The sequence below is a fragment of the Phalangium opilio genome, unplaced genomic scaffold, assembly GCF_054372755.1.
Source record: "Phalangium opilio isolate 3A_F unplaced genomic scaffold, DU_Popi_V2 ptg000061l_1, whole genome shotgun sequence".
Classification (NCBI taxonomy): domain Eukaryota; kingdom Metazoa; phylum Arthropoda; class Arachnida; order Opiliones; family Phalangiidae; genus Phalangium; species Phalangium opilio.
In genome coordinates, this window is record NW_028324178.1 from 3,267,365 (window position 1) to 3,291,621 (window position 24,257).

The window sequence follows — 24,257 nt, forward strand, 5'->3', positions numbered from 1 at the left end:
CTCAAGGGGCTTTGCTTCCATTGTTCACGATGTGAATCTGTGTATTCTGGTCCTCGTGTGAGGGCGTGGGTTCGAATCCCACTTCTGACACGATATGTTTTATGAAAATAACTGGATGAGATGTAATTTTAAAACGTCCAAATTACACAAAACCACGTCAGGATGGCCGATTGGTCTAAGGCCCCAGACTCAAGGGGCTTAGCTTCTTTCGTTCAAGATGTGAATCTGTGTATTCTGGTCTTCGTATGAGGGCGTGGGTTCGAATCCCACTTCTGACACGATATGTTTTATGAAAATAACTGGATGAGATGTAATTTTAAAACGTTCAAATTACACAAAACCACGTCAGGATGGCCGTGCGGTCTAAGGCGCCAGGCTCAAGGGGCTTAGCTTCCTTCGTTCACGATGTGAATCTGTGTATTCTGGTCCTCGTACTAGGGCGTGGGTTCGAATCCCACTTCTGTCACGATATGTTGTATGAAAATAACTAGATGAGATGTAATTTTAAAACGTCCAAATTACATAAAACCACGTCAGGATGGCCAAGCGGTCTAAGGCGCCAGACTCATGGGTTCATAGTTCCATAGGTTCACGATGTGAATCTGTGTATTCTGGTCTTCGTATGAGTGCGTGGGTTCGAATCCCACTTCTGACACGATATGTTTTATGAAAATAACTGGATGAGATGTAATTTTAAAACGTCCAAATTACACAAAACCACGTCAGGATGGCCGATCGGTCTAAGGCGCCAGACTCAAGGGGCTTAGCTTCCTTCGTTCACGATGTGAATCTGTGTATTCTGGTCCTCGTACTAGGGCGTGGGTTCGAATCCAACTTCTGACACGATATGTTTTATGAAAATAACTAGATGAGATGTAATTTTAAAACGTCCAAATTACACAAAACCACGTCAGGATGGCCAAGCGGTCTAAGGCGCCAGACTCATGGGTTCATAGTTCGATAGGTTCACGATGTGAATCTGTGTATTCTGGTCCACGTTTGAGGGAGTGGGTTCAAATTCTCCTTTGAACACGATGTGTTTTATGAGAATAACTGGATGAGATGTAATTTTAAAACGTCCAAATTACACAAAACCACGTCAGGATGGCCGAGCGGTCTAAGGCGCCAGACTCAAGGGGTTTAGCTTCCTTCGTTCACGATGTGAATCTGTGTATTCTGGTCCTCGTACTAAGGCGTGGGTTTGAATCCCACTTCTGACACGATATGTTTTATGAAAATAACTAGATGAGATGTAATTTTAAAACGTCCAAATTACACAAAACAACTTCAGGATGGCCGTGCGGTCTAAGGCGCCAGACTCAAGGGGCTTAGCTTCCTTCGTTCACGATTTGAATCTGTGTATTCTGGTCCTCGTACTAGGGCGTGGGTTCGAATCCCACTTCGGAGACCATATGTTTTATAAAAAAACTGGATGAGATGTAATTTTAAAACGTCCAAATTACACAAAACCACGTCAGGATGGCCGAGCGGTCTAAGGCGCCAGACCCATGGGCTTAGCTTCCTTCGTTCACGATGGGAATCTGTGTATTCTGGTCTTCGTATGAGGGCGTGGGTTCGAATCCCACTTCGAACGCGATATGTTTTATGAAAATAACTGGATGATATGTAATTTTAAAACGTTCAAATTACACAAAACCACGTCAGGATGGCCGTGCGGTCTAAAGTGCCAGACTAAAGGGGCTTAGATTCCTTCGTTCACGATGTGAATCTGTGTATTCTGGTCCTCGTACTAGGGCGTGGGTTCGAATCCCACTTCTGACACGATATATTTTATGAAAATAACTGGATGAGATGTAATTTTAAAACGTCCAAATCATACAAAACCACGTCAGGATGGCCGAGCGGTCTAAGGCGCCAGACTCAAGGGGCTTAGCTTCCTTCGTTCACGATGTGAATCTGTGTATTCTGGTCCTCGTGTGAGGGCGTGGGTTCGAATCCCACTTCTGACACGATATGTTTTATGAAAATAACTGGATGAGATGTAATTTTAAAACGTCCAAATTATACAAAACCACATCAGGATGGCCGAGCGGTCTAAGGCGCCAGACTCAGGGGGCTTAGCTTCCTTCGTTCACGATGTGAATCTGTGTATTCTGGTCCTCGTGTGAGGGCGTGGGTTCGAATCCCACTTCTAACACGACATGTTTTACTAAAATAACTTCTGACACGATATGTTTTATGAAAATAACTAGATGAGATGTAATTTTAAAACGTCCAAATTACACAAAACCACGTCAGGATGGCCAAGCGGTCTAAGGCGCCAGACTCATGGGTTCATAGTTCAATAGGTTCACGATGTGAATCTGTGTATTCTGGTCTTCGTATGAGGGCGTGGGTTCGAATCCCACTTCGAACGCGATATGTTTTATGAAAACAACTGGATGAGATGTAATTTAAAACGTTCAAATTACACAAAACCACGTCAGGATGGCCGTGCGGTCTAAGGCGCCAGACTCAAGGGGCTTTGCTTCCATTGTTCACGATGTGAATCTGTGTATTCTGGTCCTCGTGTGAGGGCGTGGGTTCGAATTCCACTTCTGACACGATATGTTCTATGAAAATAACTGGATAAGATGTAATTTTAAAACGTCCAAATTACACAAAACCACGTCAGGATGGCCGATTGGTCTAAGGCGCCAGACTCAAGGGGCTTAGCTTCTTTCGTTCAAGATGTGAATCTGTGTATTCTGGTCTTCGTATGAGGGCGTGGGTTCGAATCCAACTTCTGACACGATATGTTTTATGAAAATAACTGGATGAGATGTAATTTTAAAACGTTCAAATTACACAAAACCACGTCAGGATGGCCGTGCGGTCTAAGGCGCCAGACTCAAGGGGCTTTGCTTCCATTGTTCACGATGTGAATCTGTGTATTCTGGTCCTCGTGTGAGGGCGTGGGTTCGAATCCCACTTCTGACACGATATGTTTTATGAAAATAACTGGATGAGATGTAATTTTAAAACGTCCAAATTACACAAAACCACGTCAGGAGGGCCGATTGGTCTAAGGCGCCAGACTCAAGGGGCTTAGCTTCTTTCGTTCAAGATGTGAATCTGTGTATTCTGGTCTTCGTATGAGGGCGTGGGTTAGAATCCCACTTCTGACACGATATGTTTTATGAAAATAACTGGATGAGATGTAATTTTAAAACGTTCAAATTACACAAAACCACGTCAGGATGGCCGTGCGGTCTAAGGCGCCAGACTCAAGAGGCTTAGCTTCCTTCGTTCACGATGTGAATCTGTGTATTCTGGTCCTCGTACTAGGGCGTGGGTTCGAATCCAACTTCTGACACGATATGTTTTATGAAAATAACTAGATGAGATGTAATTTTAAAACGTCCAAATTACACAAAACCACGTCAGGATGGCCAAGCGGTCTAAGGCGCCAGTCTCATGGGTTCATAGTTCCATAGGTTCACGATGTGAATCTGTGTATTCTGGTCCACGTTTGAGGGAGTGGGTTCGAATCCTCCTTCGAACACCATATGTTTTATGAAAATAACTGGATGAGATGTAATTTTAAAACGTTCAAATTACACAAAACCACGTCAGGATGGCCGTGCGGTCTAAGGTGCCAGACTAAAGGGGCTTAGCTTCCTTCGTTCACGATGTGAATCTGTGTATTCTGGTCCTCGTATGAGGGCGTGGGTTCGAATCCCACTTCTGACACGATATGTTTTATGAAAAAAACTGGATGAGATGTAATTTTAAAACGTCCAAATTACACAAAACCACGTCAGGATGGCCGTGCGGTCTAAGGCGCCAGGCTCAAGGGGCTTAGCTTCCTTCGTTCACGATGTGAATCTGTGTATTCTGGTCCTCGTACTAGGGCGTGGGTTCGAATCCCACTTCTGTCACGATATGTTGTATGAAAATAACTAGATGAGATGTAATTTTAAAACGTCCAAATTACATAAAACCACGTCAGGATGGCCAAGCGGTCTAAGGCGCCAGACTCATGGGTTCATAGTTCCATAGGTTCACGATGTGAATCTGTGTATTCTGGTCTTCGTATGAGTGCGTGGGTTCGAATCCCACTTCTGACACGATATGTTTTATGAAAATAACTGGATGAGATGTAATTTTAAAACGTCCAAATTACACAAAACCACGTCAGGATGGCCGATCGGTCTAAGGCGCCAGACTCAAGGGGCTTATTTTCCTTCGTTCACGATGTGAATCTGTGTATTCTGGTCCTCGTACTAGGGCGTGGGTTCGAATCCAACTTCTGACACGATATGTTTTATGAAAATAACTAGATGAGATGTAATTTTAAAACGTCCAAATTACACAAAACCACGTCAGGATGGCCAAGCGGTCTAAGGCGCCAGACTCATGGGTTCATAGTTCCATAGGTTCACGATGTGAATCTGTGTATTCTGGTCCACGTTTGAGGGAGTGGGTTCAAATTCTCCTTTGAACACGATGTGTTTTATGAGAATAACTGGATGAGATGTAATTTTAAAACGTCCAAATTACACAAAACCACGTCAGGATGGCCGAGCGGTCTAAGGCGCCAGACTCAAGGGGTTTAGCTTCCTTCGTTCACGATGTGAATCTGTGTATTCTGGTCCTCGTACTAAGGCGTGGGTTTGAATCCCACTTCTGACACGATATGTTTTATGAAAATAACTAGATGAGATGTAATTTTAAAACGTCCAAATTACACAAAACAACTTCAGGATGGCCGTGCGGTCTAAGGCGCCAGACTCAAGGGGCTTAGCTTCCTTCGTTCACGATTTGAATCTGTGTATTCTGGTCCTCGTACTAGGGCGTGGGTTCGAATCCCACTTCGGAGACCATATGTTTTATAAAAAAACTGGATGAGATGTAATTTTAAAACGTCCAAATTACACAAAACCACGTCAGGATGGCCGAGCGGTCTAAGGCGCCAGACCCATGGGCTTAGCTTCCTTCGTTCACGATGGGAATCTGTGTATTCTGGTCTTCGTATGAGGGCGTGGGTTCGAATCCCACTTCGAACGCGATATGTTTTATGAAATTAACTGGATGATATGTAATTTTAAAACGTTCAAATTACACAAAACCACGTCAGGATGGCCGTGCGGTCTAAAGTGCCAGACTAAAGGGGCTTAGATTCCTTCGTTCACGATGTGAATCTGTGTATTCTGGTCCTCGTACTAGGGCGTGGGTTCGAATCCCACTTCTGACACGATATATTTTATGAAAATAACTGGATGAGATGTAATTTTAAAACGTCCAAATCATACAAAACCACGTCAGGATGGCCGAGCGGTCTAAGGCGCCAGACTCAAGGGGCTTAGCTTCCTTCGTTCACGATGTGAATCTGTGTATTCTGGTCCTCGTGTGAGGGCGTGGGTTCGAATCCCACTTCTGACACGATATGTTTTATGAAAATAACTAGATGAGATGTAATTTTAAAACGTCCAAATTACACAAAACCACGTCAAGATGGCCAAGCGGTCTAAGGCGCCAGACTCATGGGTTCATAGTTCAATAGGTTCACGATGTGAATCTGTGTATTCTGGTCTTCGTATGAGGGCGTGGGTTCGAATCCCACTTCGAACGCGATATGTTTTATGAAAACAACTGGATGAGATGTAATTTAAAACGTTCAAATTACACAAAACCACGTCAGGATGGCCGTGCGGTCTAAGGCGCCAGACTCAAGGGGCTTTGCTTCCATTGTTCACGATTTGAATCTGTGTATTCTGGTCCTCGTGTGAGGGCGTGGGTTCGAATTCCACTTCTGACACGATATGTTCTATGAAAATAACTGGATAAGATGTAATTTTAAAACGTCCAAATTACACAAAACCACGTCAGGATGGCCGATTGGTCTAAGGCGCCAGACTCAAGGGGCTTAGCTTCTTTCGTTCAAGATGTGAATCTGTGTATTCTGGTCTTCGTATGAGGGCGTGGGTTCGAATCCAACTTCTGACACGATATGTTTTATGAAAATAACTGGATGAGATGTAATTTTAAAACGTTCAAATTACACAAAACCACGTCAGGATGGCCGTGCGGTCTAAGGCGCCAGACTCAAGGGGCTTTGCTTCCATTGTTCACGATGTGAATCTGTGTATTCTGGTCCTCGTGTGAGGGCGTGGGTTCGAATCCCACTTCTGACACGATATGTTTTATGAAAATAACTGGATGAGATGTAATTTTAAAACGTCCAAATTACACAAAACCACGTCAGGATGGCCGATTGGTCTAAGGCGCCAGACTCAAGGGGCTTAGCTTCTTTCGTTCAAGATGTGAATCTGTGTATTCTGGTCTTCGTATGAGGGCGTGGGTTAGAATCCCACTTCTGACACGATATGTTTTATGAAAATAACTGGATGAGATGTAATTTTAAAACGTTCAAATTACACAAAACCACGTAAGGATGGCCGTGCGGTCTAAGGCGCCAGACTCAAGAGGCTTAGCTTCCTTCGTTCACGATGTGAATCTGTGTATTCTGGTCCTCGTACTAGGGCGTGGGTTCGAATCCAACTTCTGACACGATATGTTTTATGAAAATAACTAGATGAGATGTAATTTTAAAACGTCCAAATTACACAAAACCACGTCAGGATGGCCAAGCGGTCTAAGGCGCCAGACTCATGGGTTCATAGTTCAATAGGTTCACGATGTGAATCTGTGTATTCTGGTCTTCGTATGAGGGCGTGGGTTCGAATCCCACTTCGAACGCGATATGTTTTATGAAAACAACTGGATGAGATGTAATTTAAAACGTTCAAATTACACAAAACCACGTCAGGATGGCCGTGCGGTCTAAGGCGCCAGACTCAAGGGGCTTTGCTTCCATTGTTCACGATGTGAATCTGTGTATTCTGGTCCTCGTGTGAGGGCGTGGGTTCGAATTCCACTTCTGACACGATATGTTCTATGAAAATAACTGGATAAGATGTAATTTTAAAACGTCCAAATTACACAAAACCACGTCAGGATGGCCGATTGGTCTAAGGCGCCAGACTCAAGGGGCTTAGCTTCTTTCGTTCAAGATGTGAATCTGTGTATTCTGGTCTTCGTATGAGGGCGTGGGTTCGAATCCAACTTCTGACACGATATGTTTTATGAAAATAACTGGATGAGATGTAATTTTAAAACGTTCAAATTACACAAAACCACGTCAGGATGGCCGTGCGGTCTAAGGCGCCAGACTCAAGGGGCTTTGCTTCTATTGTTCACGATGTGAATCTGTGTATTCTGGTCCTCGTGTGAGGGCGTGGGTTCGAATCCCACTTCTGACACGATATGTTTTATGAAAATAACTGGATGAGATGTAATTTTAAAACGTCCAAATTACACAAAACCACGTCAGGATGGCCGATTGGTCTAAGGCGCCAGACTCAAGGGGCTTAGCTTCTTTCGTTCAAGATGTGAATCTGTGTATTCTGGTCTTCGTATGAGGGCGTGGGTTAGAATCCCACTTCTGACACGATATGTTTTATGAAAATAACTGGATGAGATGTAATTTTAAAACGTTCAAATTACACAAAACCACGTCAGGATGGCCGTGCGGTCTAAGGCGCCAGACTCAAGAGGCTTAGCTTCCTTCGTTCACGATGTGAATCTGTGTATTCTGGTCCTCGTACTAGGGCGTGGGTTCGAATCCAACTTCTGACACGATATGTTTTATGAAAATAACTAGATGAGATGTAATTTTAAAACGTCCAAATTACACAAAACCACGTCAGGATGGCCAAGCGGTCTAAGGCGCCAGTCTCATGGGTTCATAGTTCCATAGGTTCACGATGTGAATCTGTGTATTCTGGTCCACGTTTGAGGGAGTGGGTTCGAATCCTCCTTCGAACACCATATGTTTTATGAAAATAACTGGATGAGATGTAATTTTAAAACGTTCAAATTACACAAAACCACGTCAGGATGGCCGTGCGGTCTAAGGTGCCAGACTAAAGGGGCTTAGCTTCCTTCGTTCACGATGTGAATCTGTGTATTCTGGTCCTCGTATGAGGGCGTGGGTTCGAATCCCACTTCTGACACGATATGTTTTATGAAAAAACCTGGATGAGATGTAATTTTAAAACGTCCAAATTACACAAAACCACGTCAGGATGGCCGTGCGGTCTAAGGCGCCAGGCTCAAGGGGCTTAGCTTCCTTCGTTCACGATGTGAATCTGTGTATTCTGGTCCTCGTACTAGGGCGTGGGTTCGAATCCCACTTCTGTCACGATATGTTGTATGAAAATAACTAGATGAGATGTAATTTTAAAACGTCCAAATTACATAAAACCACGTCAGGATGGCCAAGCGGTCTAAGGCGCCAGACTCATGGGTTCATAGTTCCATAGGTTCACGATGTGAATCTGTGTATTCTGGTCTTCGTATGAGTGCGTGGGTTCGAATCCCACTTCTGACACGATATGTTTTATGAAAATAACTGGATGAGATGTAATTTTAAAACGTCCAAATTACACAAAACCACGTCAGGATGGCCGATCGGTCTAAGGCGCCAGACTCAAGGGGCTTAGTTTCCTTCGTTCACGATGTGAATCTGTGTATTCTGGTCCTCGTACTAGGGCGTGGGTTCGAATCCAACTTCTGACACGATATGTTTTATGAAAATAACTAGATGAGATGTAATTTTAAAACGTCCAAATTACATAAAACCACGTCAGGATGGCCAAGCGGTCTAAGGCGCCAGACTCATGGGTTCATAGTTCCATAGGTTCACGATGTGAATCTGTGTATTCTGGTCCACGTTTGAGGGAGTGGGTTCAAATTCTCCTTTGAACACGATGTGTTTTATGAGAATAACTGGATGAGATGTAATTTTAAAACGTCCAAATTACACAAAACCACGTCAGGATGGCCGAGCGGTCTAAGGCGCCAGACTCAAGGGGCTTAGCTTCCTTCGTTCACGATGTTAATCTGTGTATCCTGGTCCTCGTTCTAAGGCGTGGGTTCGAATCCCACTTCTGACACGATATGTTTTATGAAAATAACTAGATGAGATGTAATTTTAAAACGTCCAAATTACACAAAACAACTTCAGGATGGCCGTGCGGTCTAAGGCGCCAGACTCAAGGGGCTTAGCTTCCTTCGTTCACGATGTGAATCTGTGTATTCTGGTCCACGTACTAGGGCGTGGGTTCGAATCCCACTTCGGAGACGATATGTTTTATAAAAAAACTGGATGAGATGTAATTTTAAAACGTCCAAATTACAGAAAACCACGTCAGGATGGCCGAGCGGTCTAAGGCGCCAGACCCATGGGCTTAGCTTTCTTCGTTCACGATGTGAATCTGTGTATTCTGGTCTTCGTATGAGGGCGTAGGTTCGAATCCCACTTCGAACGCGATATGTTTTATGAAAATAACTGGATGATATGTAATTTTAAAACGTTCAAATTACACAAAGCCACGTCAGGATGGCCGTGCGGTCTAAGGTGCCAGACTAAAGGGGCTTAGATTCCTTCGTTCACGATGTGAATCTGTGTATTCTGGTCCTCGTACTAGGGCGTGGGTTCGAATCCCACTTCTGACACGATATATTTTATGAAAATAACTGGATGAGATGTAATTTTAAAACGTCCAAATCATACAAAACCACGTCAGGATGGCCGAGCGGTCTAAGGCGCCAGACTCAAGGGGCTTAGCTTCCTTCGTTCACGATGTGAATCTGTGTATTCTGTTCCTCGTGTGAGGGCGTGGGTTCGAATCCCACTTCTGACACGATATGTTTTATGAAAATAACTGGATGAGATGTAATTTTAAAACGTCCAAATTATACAAAACCACATCAGGATGGCCGAGCGGTCTAAGGCGCCAGACTCAAGGGGCTTAGCTTCCTTCGTTCACGATGTGAATCTGTGTATTCTGGTCCTCGTGTGTGGGCGTGGGTTCGAATCCCACTTCTAACACGACATGTTTTACTAAAATAACTGGATGTGATGTAATTTTAAAACGTTCAAATTACACAAAACCACGTCAGGATGGCCGAGCGGTCTAAGGCGCCAGACTCAAGGGGCTTAGCTTCCTTCGTTCACGATGTGAATCTGTGTATTCTGGTCCTCGTACTAGGGCGTGGGTTCGAATCCCTCTTCGGAGACGATATGTTTTATAAAAAAACTGGATGAGATGTAATTTTAAAACGTCCAAATTACAGAAAACCACGTCAGGATGGCCGAGCGGTCTAAGGCGCCAGACTCAAGGGGCTTAGCTTCCTTCGTTCACGATGTGAATCTGTGTATTCTGGTCCTCGTGTGAGGGCGTGGGTTCGAATCCCACTTCTGACACGATATGTTTTATGAAAATAACTGGATGAGATGTAATTTTAAAACGTCCAAATTATACAAAACCACGTCAGGATGGCCGAGCGGTCTAAGGCGCCAGACTCAAGGGGCTTAGCTTCCTTCGTTCACGATGTGAATCTTTGTATTCTGGTCCTCGTGTGAGGGCGTGGGTTCGAATCCCACTTCTGACACGATATGTTTTATGAAAATAACTAGATGAGATGTAATTTTAAAACGTCAAAATTACACAAAAGAACTTCAGGATGGCCGTGCGGTCTAAGGCGCCAGACTAAAGGGGCTTAGCTTCCTTCGTTCACGATGTGAATCTGTGTATTCTGGTCCTCGTATGAGGGCGTGGGTTCGAATCCCACTTCTGACACGATATGTTTTATGAAAAAAACTGGATGAGATGTAATTTTAAAACGTCCAAATTACACAAAACCACGTCAGGATGGCCGTGCGGTCTAAGGCGCCAGACTCAAGGGGCTTAGCTTCCTTCGTTCACGATGTGAATCTGTGTATTCTGGTCCTCGTACTAGGGCGTGGGTTCGAATCCAACTTCTGACACGATATGTTTTATGAAAATAACTAGATGAGATGTAATTTTAAAACGTCCAAATTACACAAAACCACGTCAGGATGGCCAAGCGGTCTAAGGCGCCAGACTCATGGGTTCATAGTTCCATAGGTTCACGATGTGAATCTGTGTATTCTGGTCCACGTTTGAGGGAGTGGGTTCGAATCCTCCTTCGAACACGATATGTTTTATGAAAATAACTGGATGAGATGTAATTTTAAAACGTCCAAATTGCACAAAACCACGTCAGGATGGCCAAGCGGTCTAAGACGCCAGACTCATGGGTTCATAGTTTCACAGGTTCACGATGTGAATCTGTGTATTCTGGTCCACGTTTGAGAGAGTGGGTTCGAATCCTCCTTCGAACACGATATGTTTTATGAAAATAACTGGATGAGATGTAATTTTAAAACGTCCAAATTACACAAAACCACGTCAGGATGGCCGAGCGGTCTAAGGCGCCAGACTCAACGGGCTTAGCTTCCTTCGTTCACGATGTGAATCTGTGTATTCTGGTCCTCGTTCTAAGGCGTGGGTTCGAGTCCCACTTCGGAGACGATATGTTTTATAAAAATAACTGGATGAGATGTAATTTTAAAACGTCCAAATTACACAAAACCACGTCAGGATGGCCGTGCGGTCTAAGGTGCCAGACTAAAGGAGCTTAGCTTCCCTCGTTCACGATGTGTTTCTGTGTATTCTGGTCCTCGTATGAGGGCGTGGGTTCGAATCACACTTCTTACACGATATGTTTTATGAAAAAAACTGGATGAGATGTAATTTTAAAAGGTCCAAATTACACAAAACCACGGCAGGATGGCCGAGCGGTCTAAGGTGCCAGACTCAAGGGGCTTAGCTTCCTTCGATCACGATGTGAATCTGTGTATTCTGGTCCTCGTACTAGGGCGTGGGTTCGATTCCCACTTCTAACACGATATGTTTTATGAAAATAACTAGATGAGATGTAATTTTAAAACGTCCAAATTACACAAAACAACTTCAGGATGGCCGTGCGGTCTAAGGTGCTAGACTAAAGGGGCTTAGCTTCCCTCGTTCACGATGTGAATCTGTGTATTCTGGTCCACGTTTGAGAGAGTGGGTTCGAATCCTCCTTCGAACACGATATGTTTTATGAAAATAACTGGATGAGATGTAATTTTAAAACGTCCAAATTACACAAAACCACGTCAGGATGGCCGAGCGGTCTAAGGCGCCAGACTCAACGGGCTTAGCTTCCTTCGTTCACGATGTGAATCTGTGTATTCTGGTCCTCGTTCTAAGGCGTGGGTTCGAGTCCCACTTCGGAGACGATATGTTTTATAAAAATAACTGGATGAGATGTAATTTTAAAACGTCCAAATTACATAAAACCACGTCAGGATGGCCGTGCGGTCTAAGGTGCCAGACTAAAGGAGCTTAGCTTCCCTCGTTCACGATGTGTTTCAGTGTATTCTGGTCCTCGTATGAGGGCGTGGGTTCGAATCACACTTCTTACACGATATGTTTTATGAAAAAAACTGGATGAGATGTAATTTTAAAAGGTCCAAATTACACAAAACCACGGCAGGATGGCCGAGCGGTCTAAGGTGCCAGACTCAAGGGGCTTAGCTTCCTTCGATCACGATGTGAATCTGTGTATTCTGGTCCTCGTACTAGGGCGTGGGTTCGATTCCCACTTCTAACACGATATGTTTTATGAAAATAACTAGATGAGATGTAATTTTAAAACGTCCAAATTACACAAAACAACTTCAGGATGGCCGTGCGGTCTAAGGTGCTAGACTAAAGGGGCTTAGCTTCCCTCGTTCACGATGTGAATCTGTGTATTCTGGTCCTCGTATGAGGGCGTGGGTTCGAATCACACTTCTGACACGATATGTTTTATGAAAAAAACTGGATGAGATGTAATTTTAAAACGTCCAAATCACACAAAACCACGTCAGGATGGCCGAGCGATCTAAGGCGCCAGACTCAAGGGGCTTAGCCTCTTTCGTTCACGATGTTAATCTGTGTATTCTGGTCCTCGTATGAGGGCGTGGGTTCGAATCCCACTTCTGACACGATATGTTTTATGAAAATAACTGGATGAGATGTAATTTTAAAACGTCCAAATTACACAAAACCACGTCAGGATGGCCGAGCGGTCTAAGGCGCCAGACCCAAGGGTTCATAGTTTCATTGGTTCACGATGTGAATCTGTGTATTCTGGGTCACGTTTGAGGGAGTGGGTTCGAATTCTCTTTCGACGAGATATGTTTTATGAAAATAACTGGATGAGATGTAATTTTAAAACTTCCAAATTACACAAAACAACGTCAGGATAGCCGAGCGGTCTAAAACGCCAGGCTCAAGGGGCTTGGCTTCCTTCGTTCACGATGTGAATCTGTGTATTCTGGTCTTCGTATGAGGGCGTGGGTTCGAATCCCACTTCTGACACGATATGTTTCATGAAAATAACTGGATGAGATGTAATTTTAAAACGTTCAAATTACACAAAACCACGTCAGGATGGCCGTGCGGTCTAAGGTGCCAGACTAAAGGGGCTTAGCTTCCCTCGTTCACGATGTGAATCTGTGTATTCTGATCCTCGTATGAGGGCGTGGGTTCGAATCACACTTCTGACACGATGTTTCATGAAAAAAACTGGATGAGATGTAATTTTAAAACGTCCAAATTACACAAAACCACGGCAGGATGGCCGAGCGGTCTAAAGCGCCAGACTCAAGGGGCTTAGCTTCCTTCGATCACGATGTGAATCTGTGTATTCTGGTCCTCGTACTAGGGCGTGGGTTCGAATCCCACTTCTGACACGATATGTTTTATGAAAATAATTAGATGAGATGTAATTTTAAAACGTCCAAATTACACAAAACAACTTCAGGATGGCCGTGCGGTCTAAGGCGCCAGACTCAAGGGGCTTAGCTTCTTTCGTTCACGATGTGAATCTGTGTATTCTGGTCCTCGTACTAGGGCGTGGGTTCGAATCCCACTTCGGACACGATATGTTTTATGAAAATAACTAGATGAGATGTAATTTTAAAACGTCCAAATTACACAAAACCACGTCAGGATGGCCAAGCGGTCTAAGGCGCCAGACTCATGGGTTCATAGTTCCATAGGTTCACGATGTGAATCTGTGTATTCTGGTCTTCGTATGAGGGCGTGGTTTCGAATCCCTTTTCGAACGCGATATGTTTTATGAAAATAACTGGATGAGATGTAATTTAAAACGTTCAAATTACACAAAACCACGTCAGGATGGCCGTGCGGTCTAAGGCGCCAGACTCAAGGGGCTTAGCTTCCTTCGTTCACGATGCGAAACTGTGTATTCTGGTCCTCGTATGAGGGCGTGGGTTCGAATCCCACTTCTGACACGATATGTTTTATGAAAATAACTGGATGAGATGTAATTTTAAAACGTCAGAATTACACAAAACCACGTCAGGATGGCCGAGCGGTCTAAGGCGCCAGACTCAAGGGTTCATAGTTTCATTGGTTCACGATGTGAATCTGTGTATTCTGGTCCACGTTTGAGGGAGTTGGTTCGAAGCCTCTTTCGAACACGATATGTTTTATGAAAATAACTAGATGAGATGTAATTTTAAAACGTTCAAATTACACAAAACGACGTCAGCATGACCGTGCGGTCTAAGGCGCCAGAGTCAAGGGGCTTAGCTTCCTTCGTTCACGATTTGAATCTGTGTATTCTGGTCCACGTTTGAGGGAGTTGGTTCGAATCCTCTTTCGAACACCATATGTTTTATGAAAATAACTAGATGAGATGTAATTTTAAAACGTTCAAATTACACAAAACCGCGTCAGGATGGCCGTGCGGTCTAAGGCGCAAGAGTCAAGGGGCTTAGCTTCCTTCGATCTCGATGTGAATCTGTGTATTCTGGTCCTCGTACTAGGGCGTGAGTTCGAATCCCACTTCTGACACGATATGTTTTATGAAAATAACTAGATGATATGTAATTTTAAAACGTCCAAATTACACAAAACAACGTCAGGATGGCCGAGCGGTCTAAAACGCCAGGCTCAAGGGGCTTAGCTTCCTTCGTTCACGATTAGAATCTGTGCATTCTGGTCCTCGTATGAGGACGTGGGTTCGAATCCCATTTCGAACGCAATATGTTTTATGAAAATAACTGGATGAGATGTAATTTTAAAACGTCCAAATTACACAAAACCACGGCAGGATGGCCGAGCGGTCTAAGGCGCCAGACTCAAGGGGCTTAGCTTCCTTCGATCACGATGTGAATCTGTGTATTCTGGTCCTCGTACTAGGGCGTGGGTTCGAATCCCACTTCTGACACGATATGTTTTATGAAAATAACTAGATGAGATGTAATTTTAAAACGTCCAAATTACACGAAACAGCTTCAGGATGGCCGTGCGGTCTAAGGTGCCAGACTCAAGGGGCTTAGCTTCCTTCGTTCACGATGTGACTCTGTGTATTCTGGTCCTCGTACTAGGGCGTGGGTTCGAATCCCACTTCGGACACGATATGTTTTATGAAAATAACTGGATGAGATGTAATTTTAAAACGTTCAAATTACACAAAACCACGTCAGGATGGCCGTGCGGTCTAATGCGCCAGACTCAAGGGGCTTAGCTTCCTTCGATCACGATGTGAATCTGTGTATTCTGGTCCTCGTACTAGGGCGTGGGTTCGAATCCCACTTCTGACACGATATGTTTTATGAAAATAACTAGATGAGATATAATTTTAAAACGTCCAAATTACACAAAACAACTTCAGGATGGCCGTGCGGTCTAAGGCGCCAGACTCAAGGGGCTTAGCTTCCTTCGTTCACGATGTGAATCTGTGTATTCTGGTCCTCGTACTAGGGCGTGGGTTCGAATCCCACTTCGGACACGATATGTTTTATGAAAATAACTAGATGAGATGTAATTTTAAAACGTCCAAATTACACTAAACCACGTCAGGATGGCCAAGCGGTCTAAGGCGCCAGACTCATGGGTTCATAGTTTCATAGGTTCACGATGTGAATCTGTGTATTCTGGTCTTCGTATGAGGGCGTGGTTTCGAATCCCACTTCGAACGCGATATAATTTATGAAAATAACTGGATGAGATGTAATTTAAAACGTTCAAATTACACAAAACCACGTCAGGATGGCCGTGCGGTCTAAGGCGCCAGACTCAAGGGGCTTAGCTTCCTTCGTTCAAGATGTGAATCTGTGTATTCTGGTCCTCGTATGAGGGCGTGGGTTCGAATCCCACTTCTGACACGATATGTTTTATGAAAATAACTGGATGAGATGTAATTTTAAAACGTCCAAATTACACAAAACCACGTCAGGATGGCCGAGCGGTTTAAGGTGCCAGACTCAAGGGTTCATAGTTTCATTGGTTCACGATGTGAATCTGTGTATTCTGGTCCACGTTTGAGGGAGTTGGTTCGAATCCTCTTTCGAACACGATATGTTTTATGAAAATAACTAGATGAGATGTAATTTTAAAACGTTCAAATTACACAAAACCACGTCAGGATGGCCGTGCGGTCTAAGGCGCCAGAGTCAAGGGGCTTAGCTTCCCTCGTTCACGATGTGAATCTGTGTATTCTGGTCCTCGTATGAGGGCGTGGGTTCGAATCCCACTTCTGACACGATATGTTTTATGAAAATAACTGGATGAGATGTAATTTTAAAACGTCCAAATTACACAAAACCACGTCAGGATGGCCGAGCGGTCTAAGGCGCCAGACTCAAGGGTTCATAGTTTCATTGGTTCACTATGTGAATCTGTGTATTCTGGTCCACGTTTGAGGGAGTGGGTTCGAATTCTCTTTCGACGAGATATGTTTTATGAAAATAACTGGATGAGATGTAATTTAAAACGTTCAAATTACACAAAACCACGTCAGGATGGCCGTGCGGTCTAAGGCGCCAGACTCAAGGGGCTTAGCTTGCTTCGTTCACGATGTGAATCTGTGTATTCTGGTCTTCGTATGAGGGCGTGGGTTCGAATCCCACTTCTGACACGATATGTTTTATGAAAATAACTAGATGAGATGTAATTTTAAAACGTCCAAATTACACAAAACAACGTCAGGATGGCCGAGCGGTCTAAAACGCCAGGCTCAAGGGGCTTAGCTTCCCTCGTTCACGATGTGAATCTGTGTATTCTGGTCCTCGTATGAGGGCGTGGGTTCGAATCACACTTCTGACACGATATGTTTTATGAAAAAAACTGGATGAGATGTAATTTTAAAACGTCCAAATTACACAAAACCACGTCAGGATGGCCGTGCGGTCTAAAGCGCCAGACTCAAGGGGCTTAGCTTCCTTCGTTCACGATGTGAAACTGTGTATTCTGGTCCTCGTATGAGGGCGTGGGTTCGAATCCCACTTCTGACACGATATGTTTTATGAAAATAACTGGATGAGATGTAATTTTAAAACGTCCAAATTACACAAAACCACGTCAGGATGGCCGAGCGGTCTAAGGCGCCAGACTCAAGGGTTCATAGTTTCATTGGTTCACGATGTGAATCTGTGTATTCTGGTCCTCGTATGAGGGCGTGGGTTCGAATCCCACTTCTGACACGATATGTTTTATGAAAATAACTGGATGAGATGTAATTTTAAAACGTCCAAATTACACAAAACCACGTCAGGATGGCCGAGCGGTCTAAGGCGCCAGACTCAAGGGTTCATAGTTTCATTGGTTCACGATGTGAATCTTTGTATTCTGGTCCACGTTTGAGGGAGTTGGTTCGAATCCTCTTTCGAACGCGATATGTTTTATGAAAATAACTGGATGAGATGTTATTTTAAAACGTTCAAATTACACAAAACCACGTCAGGATGGCCGTGCGGTCTAAGGCGCCAGAGTCAAGGGGCTTAGCTTCCTTCGTTCAAGATGTGAATCTGTGTATTCTGGTCTTCGTATGAGGGCGTGGGTTCAAATCCCACTTCTGACACGATATGTTTTCTGAAAATAACTAGATGAGATGTAATTTTAAAACGTCCAAATTACACAAAACCACGTCAGGACGGCCGAGCGGTCTAAGGCGGCAGACTCAAGGGGCTTAGCTTCCTTCGTTCAAGATGTGAATCTGTGTATTCTGGTCTTCGTATGAGGGCGTGGTTTCGAATCCCACTTCGAACGCGGTATAATTTATGAAAATAACTGGATGAGATGTAATTTAAAACGTTCAAATTACACAAAACCACGTCAGGATGGCCGTGCGGTCTAAGGCGCCAGACTCAAGGGGCTTAGCTTCCTTCGTTCAAGATGTGAATCTGTGTATTCTGGTCCTCGTATGAGGGCGTGGGTTCGAATCCCACTTCTGACACGATATGTTTTATGAAAATAACTGGATGAGATGTAATTTTAAAACGTCCAAATTACACAAAACCACGTCAGGATGGCCGAGCGGTTTAAGGCGCCAGACTCAAGGGTTCATAGTTTCATTGGTTCACGATGTGAATCTGTGTATTCTGGACCACGTTTGAGGGAGTTGGTTCGAATCCTCTTTCGAACACGATATGTTTTATGAAAATAACTAGATGAGATGTAATTTTAAAACGTTCAAATTACACAAAACCACGTCAGGATGGCCGTGCGGTCTAAGGCGCCAGACTCAAGGGGCTTAGCTTGCTTCGTTCACGATGTGAATCTGTGTATTCTGGTCTTCGTATGAGGGCGTGGGTTCGAATCCCACTTCTGACACGATATGTTTTATGAAAATAACTAGATGAGATGTAATTTTAAAACGTCCAAATTACACAAAACAACGTCAGGATGGCCGAGCGGTCTAAAACGCCAGGCTCAAGGGGCTTAGCTTCCCTCGTTCACGATGTGAATCTGTGTATTCTGGTCCTCGTATGAGGGCGTGGGTTCGAATCACACTTCTGACACGATATGTTTTATGAAAAAAACTGGATGAGATGTAATTTTAAAACGTCCAAATTACACAAAACCACGTCAGGATGGCCGTGCGGTCTAAAGCGCCAGACTCAAGGGGCTTAGCTTCCTTCGTTCACGATGTGAAACTGTGTATTCTGGTCCTCGTATGAGGGCGTGGGTTCGAATCCCACTTCTGACACGATATGTTTTATGAAAATAACTGGATGAGATGTAATTTTAAAACGTCCAAATTACACAAAACCACGTCAGGATGGCCGAGCGGTCTAAGGCGCCAGACTCAAGGGTTCATAGTTTCATTGGTTCACGATGTGAATCTGTGTATTCTGGTCCTCGTATGAGGGCGTGGGTTCGAATCCCACTTCTGACACGATATGTTTTATGAAAATAACTGGATGAGATGTAATTTTAAAACGTCCAAATTACACAAAACCACGTCAGGATGGCCGAGCGGTCTAAGGCGCCAGACTCAAGGGTTCATAGTTTCATTGGTTCACGATGTGAATCTTTGTATTCTGGTCCACGTTTGAGGGAGTTGGTTCGAATCCTCTTTCGAACGCGATATGTTTTATGAAAATAACTGGATGAGATGTTATTTTAAAACGTTCAAATTACACAAAACCACGTCAGGATGGCCGTGCGGTCTAAGGCGCCAGAGTCAAGGGGCTTAGCTTCCTTCGTTCAAGATGTGAATCTGTGTATTCTGGTCTTCGTATGAGGGCGTGGGTTCAAATCCCACTTCTGACACGATATGTTTTCTGAAAATAACTAGATGAGATGTAATTTTAAAACGTCCAAATTACACAAAACCACGTCAGGACGGCCGAGCGGTCTAAGGCGGCAGACTCAAGGGGCTTAGCTTCCTTCGTTCAAGATGTGAATCTGTGTATTCTGGTCTTCGTATGAGGGCGTGGTTTCGAATCCCACTTCGAACGCGGTATAATTTATGAAAATAACTGGATGAGATGTAATTTAAAACGTTCAAATTACACAAAACCACGTCAGGATGGCCGTGCGGTCTAAGGCGCCAGACTCAAGGGGCTTAGCTTCCTTCGTTCAAGATGTGAATCTGTGTATTCTGGTCCTCGTATGAGGGCGTGGGTTCGAATCCCACTTCTGACACGATATGTTTTATGAAAATAACTGGATGAGATGTAATTTTAAAACGTCCAAATTACACAAAACCACGTCAGGATGGCCGAGCGGTTTAAGGCGCCAGACTCAAGGGTTCATAGTTTCATTGGTTCACGATGTGAATCTGTGTATTCTGGACCACGTTTGAGGGAGTTGGTTCGAATCCTCTTTCGAACACGATATGTTTTATGAAAATAACTAGATGAGATGTAATTTTAAAACGTTCAAATTACACAAAACCACGTCAGGATGGCCGTGCGGTCTAAGGCGCCAGAGTCAAGGGGCTTAGCTTCCCTCGTTCACGATGTGAATCTGTGTATTCTGGTCCTCGTATGAGGGCGTGGGTTCGAATCCCACTTCTGACACGATATGTTTTATGAAAATAACTGGATGAGATGTAATTTTAAAACGTCCAAATTACACAAAACCACGTCAGGATGGCCGAGCGGTCTAAGGCGCCAGACTCAAGGGTTCATAGTTTCATTGGTTCACGATGTGAATCTTTGTATTCTGGTCCACGTTTGAGGGAGTTGGTTCGAATCCTCTTTCGAACGCGATATGTTTTATGAAAATAACTGGATGAGATGTTATTTTAAAACGTTCAAATTACACAAAACCACGTCAGGATGGCCGTGCGGTCTAAGGCGCCAGAGTCAAGGGGCTTAGCTTCCTTCGTTCAAGATGTGAATCTGTGTATTCTGGTCTTCGTATGAGGGCGTGGGTTCAAATCCCACTTCTGACACGATATGTTTTCTGAAAATAACTAGATGAGATGTAATTTTAAAACGTCCAAATTACACAAAACCACGTCAGGACGGCCGAGCGGTCTAAGGCGGCAGACTCAAGGGGCTTAGCTTCCTTCGTTCAAGATGTGAATCTGTGTATTCTGGTCTTCGTATGAGGGCGTGGGTTCGAATCCCACTTCGAACGCGATATGTTTTATGAAAATAACTGGATGAGATGTAATTTTAAAACGTTCAAATTACACAAAACCACGTTAGGATGGCCGTGCGGTCTAAGGTGCTAGACTAAAGGGGCTTAGCTTCCCTCGTTCCCGATGTGAATCTGTGTATTCTGGTCCTCGTATGAGGGCGTGGGTTCGAATCACACTTCTGACACGATATGTTTTATGAAAATAACTGGATGAGATGTAATTTTAAAACGTCCAAATTACACAAAACCACGTCAGGATGGCCGAGCGGTCTAAGGCGCCAGACTCAAGGGTTCATAGTTTCATTGGTTCACGATGTGAATCTGTGTATTCTGGTCCACGTTTGAGGGAGTGGGTTCGAATTCTCTTTCGACGAGATATGTTTTATGAAAATAACTGGATGAGATGTAATTTAAAACGTTCAAATTACACAAAACCACGTCAGGATGGCCGTGCGGTCTAAGGCGCCAGACTCAAGGGGCTTAGCTTGCTTCGTTCACGATGTGAATCTGTGTATTCTGGTCTTCGTATGAGGGCGTGGGTTCGAATCCCACTTCTGACACGATATGTTTTATGAAAATAACTAGATGAGATGTAATTTTAAAACGTCCAAATTACACAAAACAACGTCAGGATGGCCGAGCGGTCTAAAACGCCAGGCTCAAGGGGCTTAGCTTCCCTCGTTCACGATGTGAATCTGTGTATTCTGGTCCTCGTATGAGGGCGTGGGTTCGAATCACACTTCTGACACGATATGTTTTATGAAAAAAACTGGATGAGATGTAATTTTAAAACGTCCAAATTACACAAAACCACGTCAGGATGGCCGTGCGGTCTAAAGCGCCAGACTCAAGGGGCTTAGCTTCCTTCGTTCACGATGTGAAACTGTGTATTCTGGTCCTCGTATGAGGGCGTGGGTTCGAATCCCACTTCTGACACGATATGTTTTATGAAAATAACTGGATGAGATGTAATTTTAAAACGTCCAAATTACACAAAACCACGTCAGGATGGCCGAGCGGTCTAAGGCGCCAGACTCAAGGGTTCATAGTTTCATTGGTTCACGATGTGAATCTTTGTATTCTGGTCCACGTTTGAGGGAGTTGGTTCGAATCCTCTTTCGAACGCGATATGTTTTATGAAAATAACTGGATGAGATGTTATTTTAAAACGTTCAAATTACACAAAACCACGTCAGGATGGCCGTGCGGTCTAAGGCGCCAGAGTCAAGGGGCTTAGCTTCCTTCGTTCAAGATGTGAATCTGTGTATTCTGGTCTTCGTATGAGGGCGTGGGTTCAAATCCCACTTCTGACACGATATGTTTTCTGAAAATAACTAGATGAGATGTAATTTTAAAACGTCCAAATTACACAAAACCACGTCAGGACGGCCGAGCGGTCTAAGGCGGCAGACTCAAGGGGCTTAGCTTCCTTCGTTCAAGATGTGAATCTGTGTATTCTGGTCTTCGTATGAGGGCGTGGGTTCGAATCCCACTTCGAACGCGATATGTTTTATGAAAATAACTGGATGAGATGTAATTTTAAAACGTTCAAATTACACAAAACCACGTTAGGATGGCCGTGCGGTCTAAGGTGCTAGACTAAAGGGGCTTAGCTTCCCTCGTTCCCGATGTGAATCTGTGTATTCTGGTCCTCGTATGAGGGCGTGGGTTCGAATCACACTTCTGACACGATATGTTTTATGAAAAAAACTGGATGAGATGTAATTTTAAAAGGTCCAAATTACACAAAACCACGGCAGGATGGCCGATCGGTCTAAGGCGCCAGACTCAAGGGGCTTAGCTTCCTTCGATCACGATGTGAATCTGTGTATTCTGGTCCTCGTACTAGGGCGTGGGTTCGATTCCCACTTCTGACACGATATGCTTTATGAAAATAACTGGATGAGATGTAATTTTAAAACGTCCAAATTACACAAAACCACGTCAGGATGGCCGAGCGGTCTAAGGCGCCAGACTCAAGGGTTCATAGTTTCATTGGTTCACGATGTGAATCTGTGTATTCTGGTCCACGTTTGAGGGAGTGGGTTCGAATCCTCTTTTGAACACGATATGATTTATGAAAATAACTGGATGAGATGTAATTTTAAAACGTCCAAATTACACAAAACCTCGTCAGGATGGCCGAGCGGTCTAAGGCGCCAGACTCAAGGGTTCATAGTTTCATTGGTTCACGATGTGAATCTGTGTATTCTGGTCTACGTTTGAGGGAGTGGGTTCGAATCCTCTTTTGAACACGATATTTTTTATGAAAATAACTGGATGAGATGTAATTTTAAAACGTCCAAATTACACAAAACCACGTCAGGATGGCCGAGCGGTCTAAGGCGACAGACTCAAGGGGCTTAGCTTCCTTCGTTCAAGATGTGAATCTGTGTATTCTGGTCTTCGTATAAGGGCGTGGGTTCGAATCCCACTTCGAACGCGATATATTTTATGAAAATAACTGGATGAGATGTAATTTTAAAACGTCCAAATTACACAAAACCACGTCAGGATGGCCGATCGGTCTAAGGCGCCAGAGTCAAGGGGCTTAGCTTCCTTCGTTCACGATGTGAATCTGTGTATTCTGGTCTTCGTATGAGGGCGTGGGTTCGAATCCCACTTCAAACACGATATGTTTTATGAAAATAACTGGATGAGATGTAATTTTAAAACGTCCAAATTACACAAAACCACGTCAGGATGGCCGAGCGGTCTAATGCGCCAGAGTCAAGGGGATTAGCTTCCTTCGTTCACGATGTGATACTGTGTATTGTGGTCTTCGTATGAGGGCGTGGGTTCGGATCCCACTTCTGACACGATATGTTTTATGAAATTAACTGGATTAGATGTAAATTTAACCGTCAATATTACACAAAACCACGTCAGGATGGCCGAGCGAACTAAGGCTCCAGACTCAAGGGGCTTAGCTTCCTTCGTTCACGATTAGAATCTGTGTATTCTGGTCCTCGTATGAGGACGTGGGTTCGAATCCCACTTCGAACGCGATATGTTTTATGAAAATAACTGGATGAGATGTAATTTTAAAACGTTCAAACTACACAAAACCACGTCAGGATGGCCGTGCGGTCTAAGGTGCCAGACTAAAGGAGCTTAGCTTCCCTCGTTCACGATGTGAATCTGTGTATTCTGGTCCTCGTACTAGGGCGTGGGTTCGAATCCCACTTCTGACACGATATGTTTTGTGAAAATAAATAGATGAGATGTAATTTTAAAACGTCCAAGTTACACAAAACCACGGCAGGATGGCCGAGCGGTCTAAGGCGCCAGACTCAAGGGGCTTAGCTTCCTTCGATCACGATGTGAATCTGTGTATTCTGATCCACGTTTGAGGGAGTGGGTTCGAATCCTCTTTCGGACACGATATGTTTTATGAAAATAACTGGATGAGATGTAATTTTAAAACGTCCATATTACACAAAACCA

The 24,257-nt window shown here is 44.0% G+C and overlaps 11 non-coding genes across 11 annotated transcripts; all 11 read left to right on the forward strand.

Annotated features, from left to right (window-relative positions):
- The first annotated feature begins 1,848 nt into the window (after positions 1 to 1,848).
- TRNAL-CAA (transfer RNA leucine (anticodon CAA)) lies at positions 1,849 to 1,970 on the forward strand. The gene is made up of 2 exons: positions 1,849 to 1,886; positions 1,925 to 1,970. It is a non-coding gene; the product is annotated as a tRNA-Leu (tRNA).
- Positions 1,971 to 2,036: 66 nt separating this feature from the next.
- On the forward strand, positions 2,037 to 2,158 carry TRNAL-CAG (transfer RNA leucine (anticodon CAG)). The gene is made up of 2 exons: positions 2,037 to 2,074; positions 2,113 to 2,158. It is a non-coding gene; the product is annotated as a tRNA-Leu (tRNA).
- A 1,413-nt stretch (positions 2,159 to 3,571) lies between these two features.
- Positions 3,572 to 3,693, forward strand: TRNAF-AAA (transfer RNA phenylalanine (anticodon AAA)). Its single transcript has 2 exons — positions 3,572 to 3,609; positions 3,648 to 3,693. It is a non-coding gene; the product is annotated as a tRNA-Phe (tRNA).
- A 1,570-nt stretch (positions 3,694 to 5,263) lies between these two features.
- TRNAL-CAA (transfer RNA leucine (anticodon CAA)) lies at positions 5,264 to 5,385 on the forward strand. The gene is made up of 2 exons: positions 5,264 to 5,301; positions 5,340 to 5,385. It is a non-coding gene; the product is annotated as a tRNA-Leu (tRNA).
- A 2,511-nt stretch (positions 5,386 to 7,896) lies between these two features.
- On the forward strand, positions 7,897 to 8,018 carry TRNAF-AAA (transfer RNA phenylalanine (anticodon AAA)). Its single transcript has 2 exons — positions 7,897 to 7,934; positions 7,973 to 8,018. It is a non-coding gene; the product is annotated as a tRNA-Phe (tRNA).
- A 1,382-nt stretch (positions 8,019 to 9,400) lies between these two features.
- TRNAF-AAA (transfer RNA phenylalanine (anticodon AAA)) lies at positions 9,401 to 9,522 on the forward strand. The gene is made up of 2 exons: positions 9,401 to 9,438; positions 9,477 to 9,522. It is a non-coding gene; the product is annotated as a tRNA-Phe (tRNA).
- Positions 9,523 to 10,151: 629 nt separating this feature from the next.
- Positions 10,152 to 10,273, forward strand: TRNAL-CAA (transfer RNA leucine (anticodon CAA)). Its single transcript has 2 exons — positions 10,152 to 10,189; positions 10,228 to 10,273. It is a non-coding gene; the product is annotated as a tRNA-Leu (tRNA).
- A 66-nt stretch (positions 10,274 to 10,339) lies between these two features.
- TRNAL-CAA (transfer RNA leucine (anticodon CAA)) lies at positions 10,340 to 10,461 on the forward strand. The gene is made up of 2 exons: positions 10,340 to 10,377; positions 10,416 to 10,461. It is a non-coding gene; the product is annotated as a tRNA-Leu (tRNA).
- A 6,835-nt stretch (positions 10,462 to 17,296) lies between these two features.
- Positions 17,297 to 17,419, forward strand: TRNAL-CAA (transfer RNA leucine (anticodon CAA)). The gene is made up of 2 exons: positions 17,297 to 17,334; positions 17,374 to 17,419. It is a non-coding gene; the product is annotated as a tRNA-Leu (tRNA).
- A 1,571-nt stretch (positions 17,420 to 18,990) lies between these two features.
- TRNAL-CAA (transfer RNA leucine (anticodon CAA)) lies at positions 18,991 to 19,113 on the forward strand. The gene is made up of 2 exons: positions 18,991 to 19,028; positions 19,068 to 19,113. It is a non-coding gene; the product is annotated as a tRNA-Leu (tRNA).
- A 4,769-nt stretch (positions 19,114 to 23,882) lies between these two features.
- TRNAF-AAA (transfer RNA phenylalanine (anticodon AAA)) lies at positions 23,883 to 24,004 on the forward strand. The gene is made up of 2 exons: positions 23,883 to 23,920; positions 23,959 to 24,004. It is a non-coding gene; the product is annotated as a tRNA-Phe (tRNA).
- Positions 24,005 to 24,257: the final 253 nt, after the last annotated feature.